The following is a 13,904-nucleotide window of genomic DNA, read 5'->3' as shown; positions in this document are numbered from 1 at the left end:
CCTCCTTTGGATGATTTCTAAACAAGCGTATGCTACAGGAGCCACAATACATATCTATTGGATACTTGACAAAAAATATGAAAATGAACTGTACTAGTTATGGGAGGCTAAAGAGCTGAAACAAATGGACCCTAAAATACAAAGGCTGAAATCCAGTAGAAGTTTATCACTCATGAAACAGGGTGAACAATCTGTCAGCAGCATCTCTCTTCCACCTGGAGAATCATGGCCCCAGGCTCCTCCGTCTGAGATTCTGCTTCTCTAGGACCTTGATTTCTCTCTGTGTCCAGTTAGAGGAAGGGGAAAGAAAGTATGAATACGTTCTTCAAGAGCTACACCGAGGACTGGTGCATATCATTTCCCTTCATATTTCATTGGCAAAAATTAGTCACATAGCTACATATGGCTTCAGGGGCTGGTGGGAAATGTAGTTCCAGGCTGAGCAGCTGCTTCCAGCCACCACTCTGTTGATGTGGACAAGGAAGATTTTGATGAGCAGCTACTGTCTTCATCACATGAACTGAAAGAAAGAAAATGGATAGTCACAGAAGAGCTAAGTTAGAAAGATACTAATGAGAATGCTTCTCAGCTCCAGAGCATTTTATGGTAATTTGCTTGGTAATATCAATACCTGACCATATGTACCCTTCTAAAAAACTTCAGATAGAAGCCTATTCATAAATGAAAAACATGGGGCCACAACCAGGTGATTTTATATTGCTTGTTTGTTAAAAACTCTGATTATTTAAAAAAAATTAATGGAAACTGACAACTAAATAGATAATATTAATAGCAGTAAATCATGGGAAATTGTCAGAATTTTCCAATCAGAGCAATTTACATCAAAAGATCAATGAATATTTTTCGATACTTTATGTGTAATATAAGAAAGACACTGTCATTTAAAAATTTTTTAAAAAGAGGCTGGCCCGGTGACGTAGTGGTTAAGTGCACACACGCTGCTGCAGTGGCTGGGGGTTCGCAGGTTCGGATCCCGGGCGTGGAATTATGCACTGCTTATTGAGCCATGCTGTGGCAGGCATCCCACATATAAAGTAGAGGAAGATGGGCACAGATGTTAGCCCAGGGCCAATCTTCCTCAACAAAAAGAAGAGGATTGGCAACAGATGTTAGCTCAGGGCTAATCTTCCTCACATACACACAAAAAATTTCTATGTGTGTATGTATGTATACAATTAAGATTGAAATAGAAGTGTTATAGCACAATGATACTTTTGATTGCCAAATGGATTGCACAGAAAAAAGTGAAGGTCAGAAGGGATGGAGAAAGCAGGATTTGAGCAAAGTCTTGATGTGTGTGTGAAATGTTGATAGGTGTAATGGATGGGAAGGTATTACATGTCTGAAAGTTCCTGAAGCAAAAGAGAACAAAGCATCTGTGAGGGACAGAGGGGAGATCATCATGGATGAAGAAATGGATAGCCTCGACTCATTATGGTGGTGATTCTCCATGAACGAATGGAGTGAGGGTAGGAGAAATAGAGAGTTAACCTTCTGGTCCCTAGGTGGGAGTGAGGCAGAAAGTAGCGTGTGTAGCTTTAAAAGCCTCCTAAATTATGCTGGCGCATGTCTTCATTGAAAGATTTTGAAATACCCTTTGATATGTTATGTTTAATTGTTTACTGAAAATACTTGACTTTTTTTTTTTTAAGCCTGGAGTAGACTTCAAGTTTTGAAGCATCTGAAAAATCTTTCAGACTAAAATTAAGATTCCACTTAGGGTGACTGTGACTGGTATGATACACTTAATAAGTGGCCAATAGATTATTGAATTGATAAACTGATTGATAAACACCTTAAGGTAGCTTCACAGAATAACCATATAGTAGGTGGAATTCTAAAGACAGCCTCCAAGATCCCTGTTCCCTGGTTATTCAGTCAACACTAGTCTAGGTAATGCTGTGAAGAGATTTTGCACATGGAATTACAGTCCCAAGTTAGTTGACCTGAAGATATGGAAAGTCCTTTAAAAGCAGAGCTGGCTGGTAGCAGAAGAGGAAGTCAGAGAGGTTGGAAGGGCAAGAAGGACTCAGCATGCTATTGCTGATTTTGAAGATGGAGGAGACCATGTGAGAAGGAATGTGGGTGGCCTCTAGGATCAGAAAGTGGCCCCCAGATGACAACCAGCAAGGAAATGGAGACCTCAGCTGCAAGACACTGGATTCTACCAACAACCTGAATGAAGTGGGAAGCAGATTCTTTCTGAAAGCCTCCGGAAGAGAGCCTAGTCTGGCCAACACTTTGATCTTGGCCTTGTGAGACTCTAAGCAGAGAGCCCAGTTGAGCTGCCCAGACTTCTGGCCTACAGAACCAGGAGCTAATAAGTGAATGTTGTTTTCACTTGCTAAGATCATTGTGCTTTGTTACATAGCAATAGAAAACTAATATAAATGGATACCTGAATTCAACTTAAGCAGAGGTTGTATACTTCAAGGTTCATTTGTAATCTTCTATGAAAACTTTCCCTATCACCCCAGAGTGAGCCTTTTCTCCTCTCTCGTCCTGTAGGACTTCGTTTTCATCATTCTGGATTAGATGTCATGTACTGCCTGGCACTTTGTGAACTTCACCTTTCTTACACCCCTAGATGGTAAGCTCCTTGATGGCAAGAATCAAGTTTTTACAGTTTCTATTTCTAAGAGTATGGGAGTGTAGGAGGAGGGTGATGGGCAAGCCTGATTTTCAAGAATTTTCTATCCGCAAAAGCAAATTGAAATGTTCTTGAGAAAGAGCAAGTAGCTATTGTTTTCTCTCAATAAATAAGAACCTGGGACAACATTCAGTTGCTAAGATCGAGGTTACAGATCTCCTGTGAGTGCCAGCCTGACCGGGGAACTATCGCTACATAATGGGCAAACCAGAATGACTAGTCTGACTCATAAAGGTATAATTGAGACCCTTCCAGTTATGAGTCTGTTTTATTCTTAGTGCTAGTTATTACTCCATAACCATGGCTTCATCCTGTCCCTGTTTGCTGCTGAGGCTGGGACCACGGCAGGGCATTAAGGCCTGATTTACAAATTACGACGTTCTTTTCTTAGGTAATGATGTGAAAACAGTCCTACCAGCCTCCAGATGCAATATCTCTTATTTCTGAGAAACTTCTTAATGCACAAGTATTTCTAATACACGTGGATTTTATCGTTTTACCTTTATGCATGACCCATTAATGCAAATAACTTACATTTTAAAAGTGCCCAGCACATTTTATACTCCTGTAAACTGATTTTGTGATGTGTTGGCAATGTGCTCACATAGTTCTAGAAGAAGGCATCTGAGGGTCTGCTCCAGGACTGAGAATTCATTTCTCCTTCATTCTCTATGGGTAACAAAGGAAGAATTATCCCCCTCTGAGGTGCCCTACAGTGCTGGAAGGAATGATTAGACAATCCCCGAAATAGAAGAGTTTTGCTTGGGACCAATGTTTAACCTGCGGTTAGAAAGCTTGGTTTTAGGAAACTCTCTTGTCACCCAATGGTGATTTTATTTGATAAGTTTCAGAAGCTAAATCAAATGCAGTTTTCTTTTTTTTATTTTCAGATAAAAAAGATTTTAAAATTTGCTGGCAATATTTTTACCAGATTTCCTTGGCCTCACTTATGCTGCAATTGTCTTTTTATTTTTAGACTAATCTATCTGCCCCTTTTCCAGTTTTGCGGTAATTCAGAAAGTATCCTTCACTCCTCCCACTCAGCCACCCCCCTACACACACCACATTCAAGTCCAATCCAGGACGTTCTTCCTCCATAATATCTTTCAGAAGCATTCTCATTTTGCCATCGTTATCCTTGCTGCCTTGGATGAGGTCCTCAGTCTCTCAGCCTTTCTCTCCTGCAAACTAGACCTGGAATGATTTTTCTAAAACATCAATCTAGTCGTGTCATTCACTGTTTTGCTTAAAATCCTCTGCCCCATTGCCATCAGGGTACACTTCAAACTCCTGAGGCAGACTGGTCATGCCTTTGCCTCCTTCACCAGCCTTATCTCATGCCTTCACCCACTTCCTTTGCTTCTTCAGTATTTCTCAAAGTGTAGTCCTTGGACCTTCCCCAAGAAAATCACCACTCATTAAAACTGCAGAATCCTGGATCCTGTTGAGGTCTATAGAATCAGAAACTATGGGGCTGTGGGGCCGGAAATCTGCATTGTTAAGCTCTGGGGTGATTCTCAGGCAACATGGAAGTTTGATAGCTGCCAGTAGCGTTTCCAAACTACTTCTTCAATGTCCCACAATTCTTTCTTCTTCATGCCTTTCTTTGTGCTGTGTGTCCTGCGCGTGCACACACACACACACACACTTCTTTGCCTGGCTGAGTTTGGACTGTGCTTCTAGAATAGTTCTAAATCTTCCTTAAGAGTCACCCATAGCAAGTCTTCCCTGACTCCCCTAGGCTGCCGAAGAGCTAGCCTCTGCATTACCCTTAAGGCACAGAATTGCAGTTTGTTATTGTTGCTGCTGTTTACTTGTCTGTTCCACCACCAGGTGAGCTGGTTAAAATAGGGACTGTTTCTTTCTTTCATCTCTGTCCCCAGAGCCTGGCAGGGTCCTGGGAATGTACTGGTCGCTAATAAGCATTTGTGAATAAATAAACAAATGCACAATTTTCAGATTTTATTAAGTAAACATAATCTGATACAAGATGGAAAAATTAAAAGAGATTCTTAAACTCAGGGAATTTTGCTTTTCTTTAGTAGATCCTCATTGGTTGTAATTCACAGCATCAAGGATTCCAATAGTTATCACTGGCAGGTTGCAGTTTTATTGATGAAAAACCTGCTTCTCTGAACTTGTTATTTCTTCCTCATGATGTTCTGAGATCTGATGCACTGTGCTGCAGGAAAAATAGATGGATCTGGGAGTTGGACAGTCCTGGGTTCAAATCTCAGCTCTGCCAAGTACTAGCTGTGTGACTTCAAGTAGGTTGTTTCATTTCTCTGAGTCTGCTTCCTCATTACATGAGTCAGAAAAGACTTTCTACGTATGCACAGAGGGAATAATATATGTACTCATGGAGGGAAAATGGGATGTAATGAAATAAAGTGCGTAAGACACAGCAGATAGTGAAAAAAATGCTTATTCTTTCTCCTTTATAGTAAGAAAGGAGCTTGTTACTGAATTTCCGTTGTATGTCAAGTATTTTATGAAATATTGGGGATCGAAGAAGAATGCAAAAAAAAAATATAAAAAGAATATACTTTCTAATTCAAGAGATAGTGTTTTCAAAGAGCTTACAATGTATTGAAGATTATAAATAAACTAATAAATCAACTTTATTAACTTTTATAGAAAAAAAGAACTCAGCTACAAGAAGACTGCTAGTTGTCCTCCAGAATCCATTCTTTCCTTATTCTACAGTGGCATAAGCCCTAATTTATGTCAACTACGTGGCCACTTGGAAAAAAGATTACATTTCCCAGCCTCCTTCACTGTTAGATGTGACCATGTGCCTGAGTGCTGGCTCAGGCTAATGGAAATATGAATAAATACAGCATGAGAAAATTCCAGGAAGCATCCTTAAAGAGAGGGAGGCTGCTTGTCTCCTTCCATTTTCTCCTTTCTGCTGATGGGTTGGGACCTTGCAAGTTGAAGCTAGAGAAGTCATCTTGGGCCATAGTGTAGAAGCTACATATTGAGGATGGAGAAGCAGCAAAAGTTAAGCAGCCTGGTCCCTGATAGTCTCATGATGGCATCATACCAGTCCTAAATTGCTTATGTTTATTTGAGACACAAATAAACTGTAATTCCCTGTTATTAGGGGGGGGCAGGGTTGCCTTCATTCACAGCTGAAGTTAATCCTAACTAATACAAACTAATACTAATTTACAAAACTTCAAGCTGCCTGTAAGTTTTTAATGGAGAAAGGCTTATGTTGTAATGATAACGGAAAACAATGCAAGAGACAAAATTGTGTATGCATACACATAGAAGATATATAGGGACGAAATATACCAAATTATTAACTTGTTGGTTTAGGATGGTAGAACAATGGCTAGATTTTTTTTCCGGTTTCATATTTTTCTGTACTTCCTCAATTTTTTAATTAAAAATTTATATTTTCAATCTTTTTCAGTGGAGATACATTTGAGCCCAATTGGTAGCAACCACTGTACACATCTAGTGTTTTTTATCATCTAATTTCAAAAACTTTACATTATTTCTTGTGTCTATAGGAGAGAATAGCATTGTGGTAAAGAATCAGTCTCTCCTGGGTTCAGTATCATTTTCTGGCTGTTTGAACTTGGGGAAGTGACTTCTCTGAGTCCCAGTTTCTTCATCTGTAAACTGGGCTTGATAATTTTACCTATGTCGTAGGATTATGGCCTGAATTAAATAAGGTAATGGCTATAAAAACACATAGCACCATGCCTATAGTAAGCAGTCAATAAACCCTACATAATATTGTTATTATATCTATTTCTATAATTTGATAGAGTCTCCTTGCTGGCATTTTCATTACCCAGATAATCTCAGTATTCTATAGCTTGCTTACTACTAGAAATTTATTTTGTTTTCAATTTTTCATTAGTAGATAAGATAGACTCGAATAATCCAAGGCAGAAGGGTCATGGATAAAAGCTAAGATGACTAGTTATGATCTGACAATGAGAAAACTACAGCATTTAAAATCAGAACTGTTTCAGAAAAATTTGGAACATTATTATTGCTAACAATTTATCAAATGGGTAAAAACAAATGGCATAGTGTCCCAATAAACGGTTATTAACTTGTTTTGAATTGAAAATAGTTCTGGTGGGAGCGAAGAAAACCTGTTTTCAGAGAAGAAGACAATAGGCTGGAGAAGCACAAGTGCGTGTGTGTCTTTGTGTGTGTGTATGTGTGTATGTGTATGTGTGTGGTGGAAACGGTGAAATGATTATCGAGGGAGGGTCTTGAGGGATAGTCTGAAGAGTTGAGATTTGATGCAAACAGTATTCTAGAATAAATATGAATTCAAGGAGTTTTTCAGTTTTCCCTGATGGTTTCCTCTAAGATTGGTCAAGAGTTTATTTTCATTGGAAATTATATTTTAACAGAAGTGTAAAATAATACATGCTCAATGATGAAAGCAAAACCATAAAAGAAATCTCAAAAGGGCTAAAAGTAACACAAGGCAAGAAATCAGCATGTATTTTTTAAACAATGGAAAGAATTCCCATTTGTTTCTTATTAAATACTAATAAAGCCCTGCTTTCCACAAAAGGATAAATAGATCTGTTACTACTCATATTAAGAGACAATCTGGATCATTGGGGAACTACACTTATTTGTTTTAACCAGATCCCAAAATAAATTAGTTTTGTGGCAGAGAAAATAGTGTTCACCCAATATTCCATATGCTTCCCTATATTTGTCGGCTTCCTTTGTTGTCAGGTTAGGGCTATGTAACTAGTCCTTCCCAGGAGACTGTGAACAGAAGTGCAATGTCAGAGAAGAAGCGCTTCTTCTTGGAAGTAGTGGGGATGGAATCACGTATTCAGATGGTGGTGTCACAAGAGATGGACCCTAGATTCCTGAATCACCAAATAAAAGAGAGCTTCACCAACCTTTGGACTTTGAGTGAGTAAAAAATAAACTATTGCTGTGTTAAGTTACTGTATTATTTTCCTAGGGCTGCCATAACAAAATACCACAGACTGAGTGGCTTAAACTATAGAAATTAATTTTTTCACAGTTCTGGAGGCTAGACGTCTAAGCTAAAGTATCTGGCAGGTTTGGTTTTTTCTGAGGCCTCTCTCTTTGGCTTGCAGATGGCCACCTTCCTGCTGTGTTCTCATATGACCTTTTCTCTGTGTGGGCACATCTCTCTTCTTATGAAAACATCAGTTGGATTAGGGCCCCATCCTAACAGCCTCTTTTAACTTAATCACCTCTTTAAAGACTTTATCTCCAAAACGGTACACACTGAGGTACTGGGGGTTGAGACTTCAATATATGAATTTTGAGGGGACACAATTCAGCCTCTAACAGTCACTGAGATTTTGAGATTTATTTTGTCATCACAGCATAGCATAGCTTATCCTGACCAATACAGTTTTCCTGGGAACAGAAATGAAGATGTGTTTTTTTGTTTGTTTTTGGTGAGGAAGATTGGCTCTGAGCTAATATCTGTTGCCAATCCTCCTCTTTTTGCTGAGGAAGATTAGCCCTGAGCTAACATCTGTGCCCGTCTTCCTCTATTTTTGTATGTGGGACGCCACCATTCATGGCTTGATGAGTGGTGCCCAGGATTCCAACTTGCGAACCCCGGGCCACCGAAGTAGAGAGTGAAAGCTTAACCACTACGCCACTGGGCCGGCCCCAGGATGTGTTTGTTTTGAACATACAAATTTATGTTTATATATGAGGATGCGTGTGTGGGTGTGTATGTGTGAGTGTGATGTGCTGAGTGTTACAGCCTGTGAATGAGTTAAAAGATACTAAGATATTGTTCCCCTCCTCCTTGGGGTAGCTGAGTAGGTCCTGGGGGGGTGGGAGCCTCTAGACTGTTCAGCTTAGGTCATGAGCAGCCCCCTCTGTTCACCCAGTGTACCATACCAATATTATCTTCTATATATGCAGTGGTTTTAAAAAGATTCAAAAGTACTTTTATTCACCGTGAATAATTATATATCATGTCAACATATGTATTTTATGAATTTCCCCCATTTTATGGAACATAGGGAAAATTTATTGATAACTTAAGTGCCAAGCACTGTTCTAATATATAAAACTCTAAATGAGTTATATCTATTACTCATTATATTCTCAAAATAGCCCTACAAAATAGATACTATTAATATCTCATTTTACAGATGAGGAGACTGAGGCACAGATGGATTAAAGACTTGCCCAAGGTTACACAGATGGTAAGTAGTGGAGCCAGAATTCGAGCTTAGGTAGCCTGACTCTAGTCTTTCTGGAGCAGCACTTATAGCCATTGCCAATTTGAAGCAAAAAAATGTTTAATGAATGAATTTCATGGTTGGGTTTTGTGATTTGCTTTTTTCCCCTTACGTCTGGCATGCAGTGGTTGAATCAAGTTTCCTCTTGGATGCCTCTAAAGAGTGATTGCTTTGGTTTGGAACAAAATAAAATCCTTGCCCCGAAAAATGATGTATTCCAAAACATGAGTAAACACAGTGTGAGCTGAGGATCAATTCCATAATTCCAGTCAATTCAATTCAGCAAAGTTTTTGTTGAATAACTGCTATGTGCTAGGCTCTGTGTTCTATGCTGGGAATACAGCAGAGGCTAAGATGATGCTATTCCTTGCCTAATAGGACCGAGCCACCATTACAGAGGGGTTTATGGTATTTTCCTTAAGTGTGTTAGTGAAGAAAAAATGTTAAGAACCATAGTGGATTAGATCTATACTGAGTTACTAAGGAGAAACTTAGAAATTAAAACTGAGAATTTAAAAATATTTATTCATTCACTTAAAATAATAATAAACCCATTATATGTTAACAAAAATAATATATGTTTATGAAGAATAATTATTTCAAAAAAAAATTGGTGAGAAGAGTGGTATTGGTTTACTTTTTTTCTTTTTGGCTTATCTCCATACTGTCATGCTTAAAAGAAAACAGATTCTCATATTTGCTTCTGCATTTAGTCTGTTGCAATATGTTGTCTGGGTTGAAACACACAAGGAAAATCTGGCCTTACAGAGGTAGTTGGAAAAGGAGGAGAATTTTAATAGTCTTTTCAGATGATTATGGATATTCTTCTTTGATATTACACCAAAACTTGACAAGGTGTAGTCTCTTAAAGGTTAGTTGCAAACTGAGATGTGACTTTTTCATACCCTGTTATATTAAAATAAATTTATCTATCTCGCATTTTGAATGGATTTTTTACCCATATAGGATTTTATAACGTCATGCATTGCTCACTGAGATATGCAGATCTTCCAAATGTTGACATGTATCATTATACAAAACCAAAAAAATCACATTCATTAATATCACCACCCATCTCACTGGAAAGGTCTTTAAATACTGGGAAGCTGTCAAGTTCACAGTGGCAGATACAAGGTTCCTAAAATTCCAATTTTCATGTGAAAGCTCAGATTTTATCACTGGTAATAATAAATACTTTCAATGGTTTTCCTTGAACTGACAGGCCCACTTTGTTCATTTTTGAGAAAATGTGTCCCAAATACCCAAGTCTGAGTCACTATAATTTGTCTACCAGGCATTCTTTTAAGTCAAAACGGGGTTCCGTGAAAAAAGCAGTTAGTTCAGCTTGCAACTCAAAGAACAAGTGCTGTTCCTCAGCATAGCCCCTTATTTCAGTATGCAGCACAAAGGCTTTATGTATCTTTCCCATTTCATCACACAGATTTTAAAAAGACATGAATTCAAGGGTCAAGATTGAACAAAATAAAGAATTTTTATTGTTTCACCAAGAACATTCTTAAGTGAAACTGGTATGTGAAATTTTACTTATTTATTTACTAATAGAGTTGGCAGGGAACAATATTATGGCTATTATTACAGTTTGGAGCAACTGCTTCATTTATGCTGAGGCCCCAGCAATTTTACCCATCATTGCTTCTGTAGCATCAGTGCAAATGTCAACATAATGAAAAAGGCAAATAATGTCTTAGTATTATCAGGAAAATAGTTTTGACCTCATGGACTTCCTGAAATGGTTTGAGCGACCCCCAGGGAGAAGGAGACCACACTTTGAGAAGCACTATCATAGAAAATAGCCATATTTCCTCACAAAGAATCTTTGATATCTGAAACAGAATGCTGGAGTAGATCACTGGTTATGATATATGCCCTTTTAATAAGATAACTACTATAAAAATCACAGAATGAGAAAAACAACAGGATGTAGTACTAATTAAGCTTTTCTAATATATGTGCTTAAAAATAAACTTAGGGTCAAAAGTTTAGAGACTTTAAAGTTAGATTAGTTATTTATATTTTTGTTTTCAAGCATTAGAAGATCTATTAGTGAGATAGCTTTCTCTCTCTTGTTACTTATCATCTAAAAAATAATTACATTAATGGGAAAGGATCTGAATAGATATTTCTCCAAAGAAGATATACAAATGGCCAATAAGAATATTTTGTTTATATTAACATCATTAGTCATCAGAGATATGCAAATCAAAACCACATTGAGATACACTTTACACCCACTAGGATGGCTAGAAATCAAAAAGTCAGATAACAGGTATTGCTGAGGAGAAATCAGAACCCTCTTACAGTGCTGGTGGGAATGTAAAATCGTCCAGCTACTTTGGAAAACAGTTCCTCGTCCAAACTACTTTAGCAGTTCCTCAAACAGTTAAACAGAGTTAACATATGATCTAGCAATTCCACCCAAGAGAAATGAAAACATATGTCTACACAGAAACTTGTATATGAATGTTCATGGCAGCATTATTTCTAATAGCCAAAAGGTGAAAACAACCCAAATGTCCATCAACAGACAAAGGGAGGAAAAAATGTGGTATATCTATACAATGGAATGTTATTTGGCCGTAAAAAAGGAATGAAGTACAGATACATTCAACAACATGGAGGAACTTGAAAACATTACCTAACTGAAAGAAGCCAATCACAAAAACCCCACAAATTATATGACTCCACTCATATGAAAGTCCAGAATAGGGAAATCTATAGAGACAGAATGTTGATTAGTGGTTACTTGGGGTGGGGGGACAGTGGGGGGCTGGTGAGAAGGATGCGGTGGTAGGGGAGTAATAGCTAAAGGATAAGGAGTTTGTTCTTGAGACGATGAAAATGTTCTAAAATGACTGTGGTGATGGTTGCACATATCTGTGAATATAGTAAAAACCATTGAATTGTACACTTTAAACGGGAGAGAGAGATGTAGATTAGAGATTAGAGAGAGAATTTCAAGATGGGGAGACTGAAGCCCCAGAGAGAGAGAGATGATTGACTTAAAGTCACACAAAAGCTGGGACAAGAACCCGGGTTTCTGGTTCCTGCGGTAGAGTGCATTTCATCCCCCAGAGCAGTATTACAATATCCGTTTCACTTCTGAGAAGAAAATTCCAATGATCATACCAAATGCATTCAAACTGGAGTCAGCCTAAGAGGTAAAAAGAAAGTATCTACAAGAAAAGTACTCTATCTACAATTCTTCTCTGAACAATGTCACCCTTTGTGGAAAGAAATGGGAAACTGAACAGAGTAAGAGAGGAGAAATAGAATTCACCTTCTTGCTTTAAACACTAAACCATTTATGGGCGGGCTGATAAGTAGTCACACCAGTTGCATAGGCTTTTGCCAACTCTTAAAAATAGCTATTCATAAAAATGTTAAACATGATGTAGCACATTTTGGTAGGTCCCCTGGGCTAGTAAATATCATACCCATTCATGGTCAGACCTGTTCTAGTGAACAGCTTGGTGCTTTTCTCACAAATGCTTTGCTTCCAGTGCTAGTCAGTGCTGAGCAGAACTATGGTGATGCCTCTGATTTGTGTAACACTTTGAGTTTCAACCTGCTTTTACATAGTATCACTTCTGATGCTCAGAACAACCCTATGAAATCAATAGGGTAGGTATTATTAGCCCCATTTTGTGGATACGAAACTATTTTTAGTTAAGTAGGACAAGGTATTATCATTCTCATTTTATGAATGAGGAGTCTTATTTTACACAAGCAGTATGATATAAATAGGTGCAAGAGAGAACTTAAACTTGTAGCTGGTACATGAAATTTTGGGAACTATTTAGAAATGGAGAACAAGGAAACAGAGTGTGTGGTTGGAATACCCATGGAAATAATGGATTTATTGCTGCTTTATATTTATTACACTTCCATAAACTGCTTTGGAACAGATCAGACCCTGGACCTGCAAGCCCTGGTATGCTTTAGAATGATTGACAGTGCTGCCTTCTGGCACAGCTCCAGGGGATACCATTCACATGGTGGTGACACCATCCCTATAGCGTTATATATGAGTGGTGGGTGTTCTTTGGGAATTAACAAAGCAGATTCTTGGCCCTAAATTAGAGATGCTATGTAGATATCACAGACATGAATGGGGCAAATCTAAGGCCTATCACAAATCCCATCTCCTCCATGAAATCTTCCTGAATAACTTCTGTCCTAACAGTCTATTTTATGTATCGTATATTTTGGTATTTTTTTATATTCCATTTTAACTGCAATTTATCTTTTTATATTATTAATCTATGCTTCATCCTTAAGTATTTGACTCATATAAGTTTTACCTCCTGCAAAGGATTGTAACTCCTTTCCATTATTTTCCACTTCTTTATGCTCCAAATTTTCTTATGCAGTGTTAAGCATAGTAGTCAATAATTCAATTGAATCAGTCAATTTGCCTTCAATAATTTGAGTCATTTGGTATGATAAGTGCAGTAAATCTAGAAATATATCAGTTATTCCATGAATAATAGTTCCCTTTAAATTTACTAACTATATTTCACGTATGTAGTTTTTTGATGTTGGGATTATTGTTTTTAATCTTTGTGCCTCTATTTGATGAATCATATGGACAAACAAATTTGAATTCTATTTAATAATCCTATTAAGTTTCAAGAGCCAACTGCTGGTAGAACAAATACCCAATCATTCGAACTTTTAAAAGATAAACTGACAGGGCTGGCCCTGGTGGCATGGTGGTTAAGATCTCGCGCTCCGCTTAGGCGGCCTGGGGTTTCAGGTTCAGAACCCAGGTGCGGACTTACGCACTGCTCATCAAGCCATGCTGTGGTGACGTCCACATATAAAGTGGAGGAAGATGGGCACAGATGTTAGCTCAGGGCCAATCTTCCTCAGCAAAAAGAGGATGATTGGCAACGGATGTTAGCTCATGGACAATCTCCCTCACCAAAAAAATAAAAATAAAAAAATAAACTGAGGCATATCAAAAATTTTAGGAGTTT

Source organism: Diceros bicornis, chromosome 12, assembly GCF_020826845.1.
Source record: "Diceros bicornis minor isolate mBicDic1 chromosome 12, mDicBic1.mat.cur, whole genome shotgun sequence".
Taxonomy (NCBI): Eukaryota; Metazoa; Chordata; class Mammalia; order Perissodactyla; family Rhinocerotidae; genus Diceros; species Diceros bicornis.
This window is presented reverse-complemented; position numbering follows the sequence as displayed.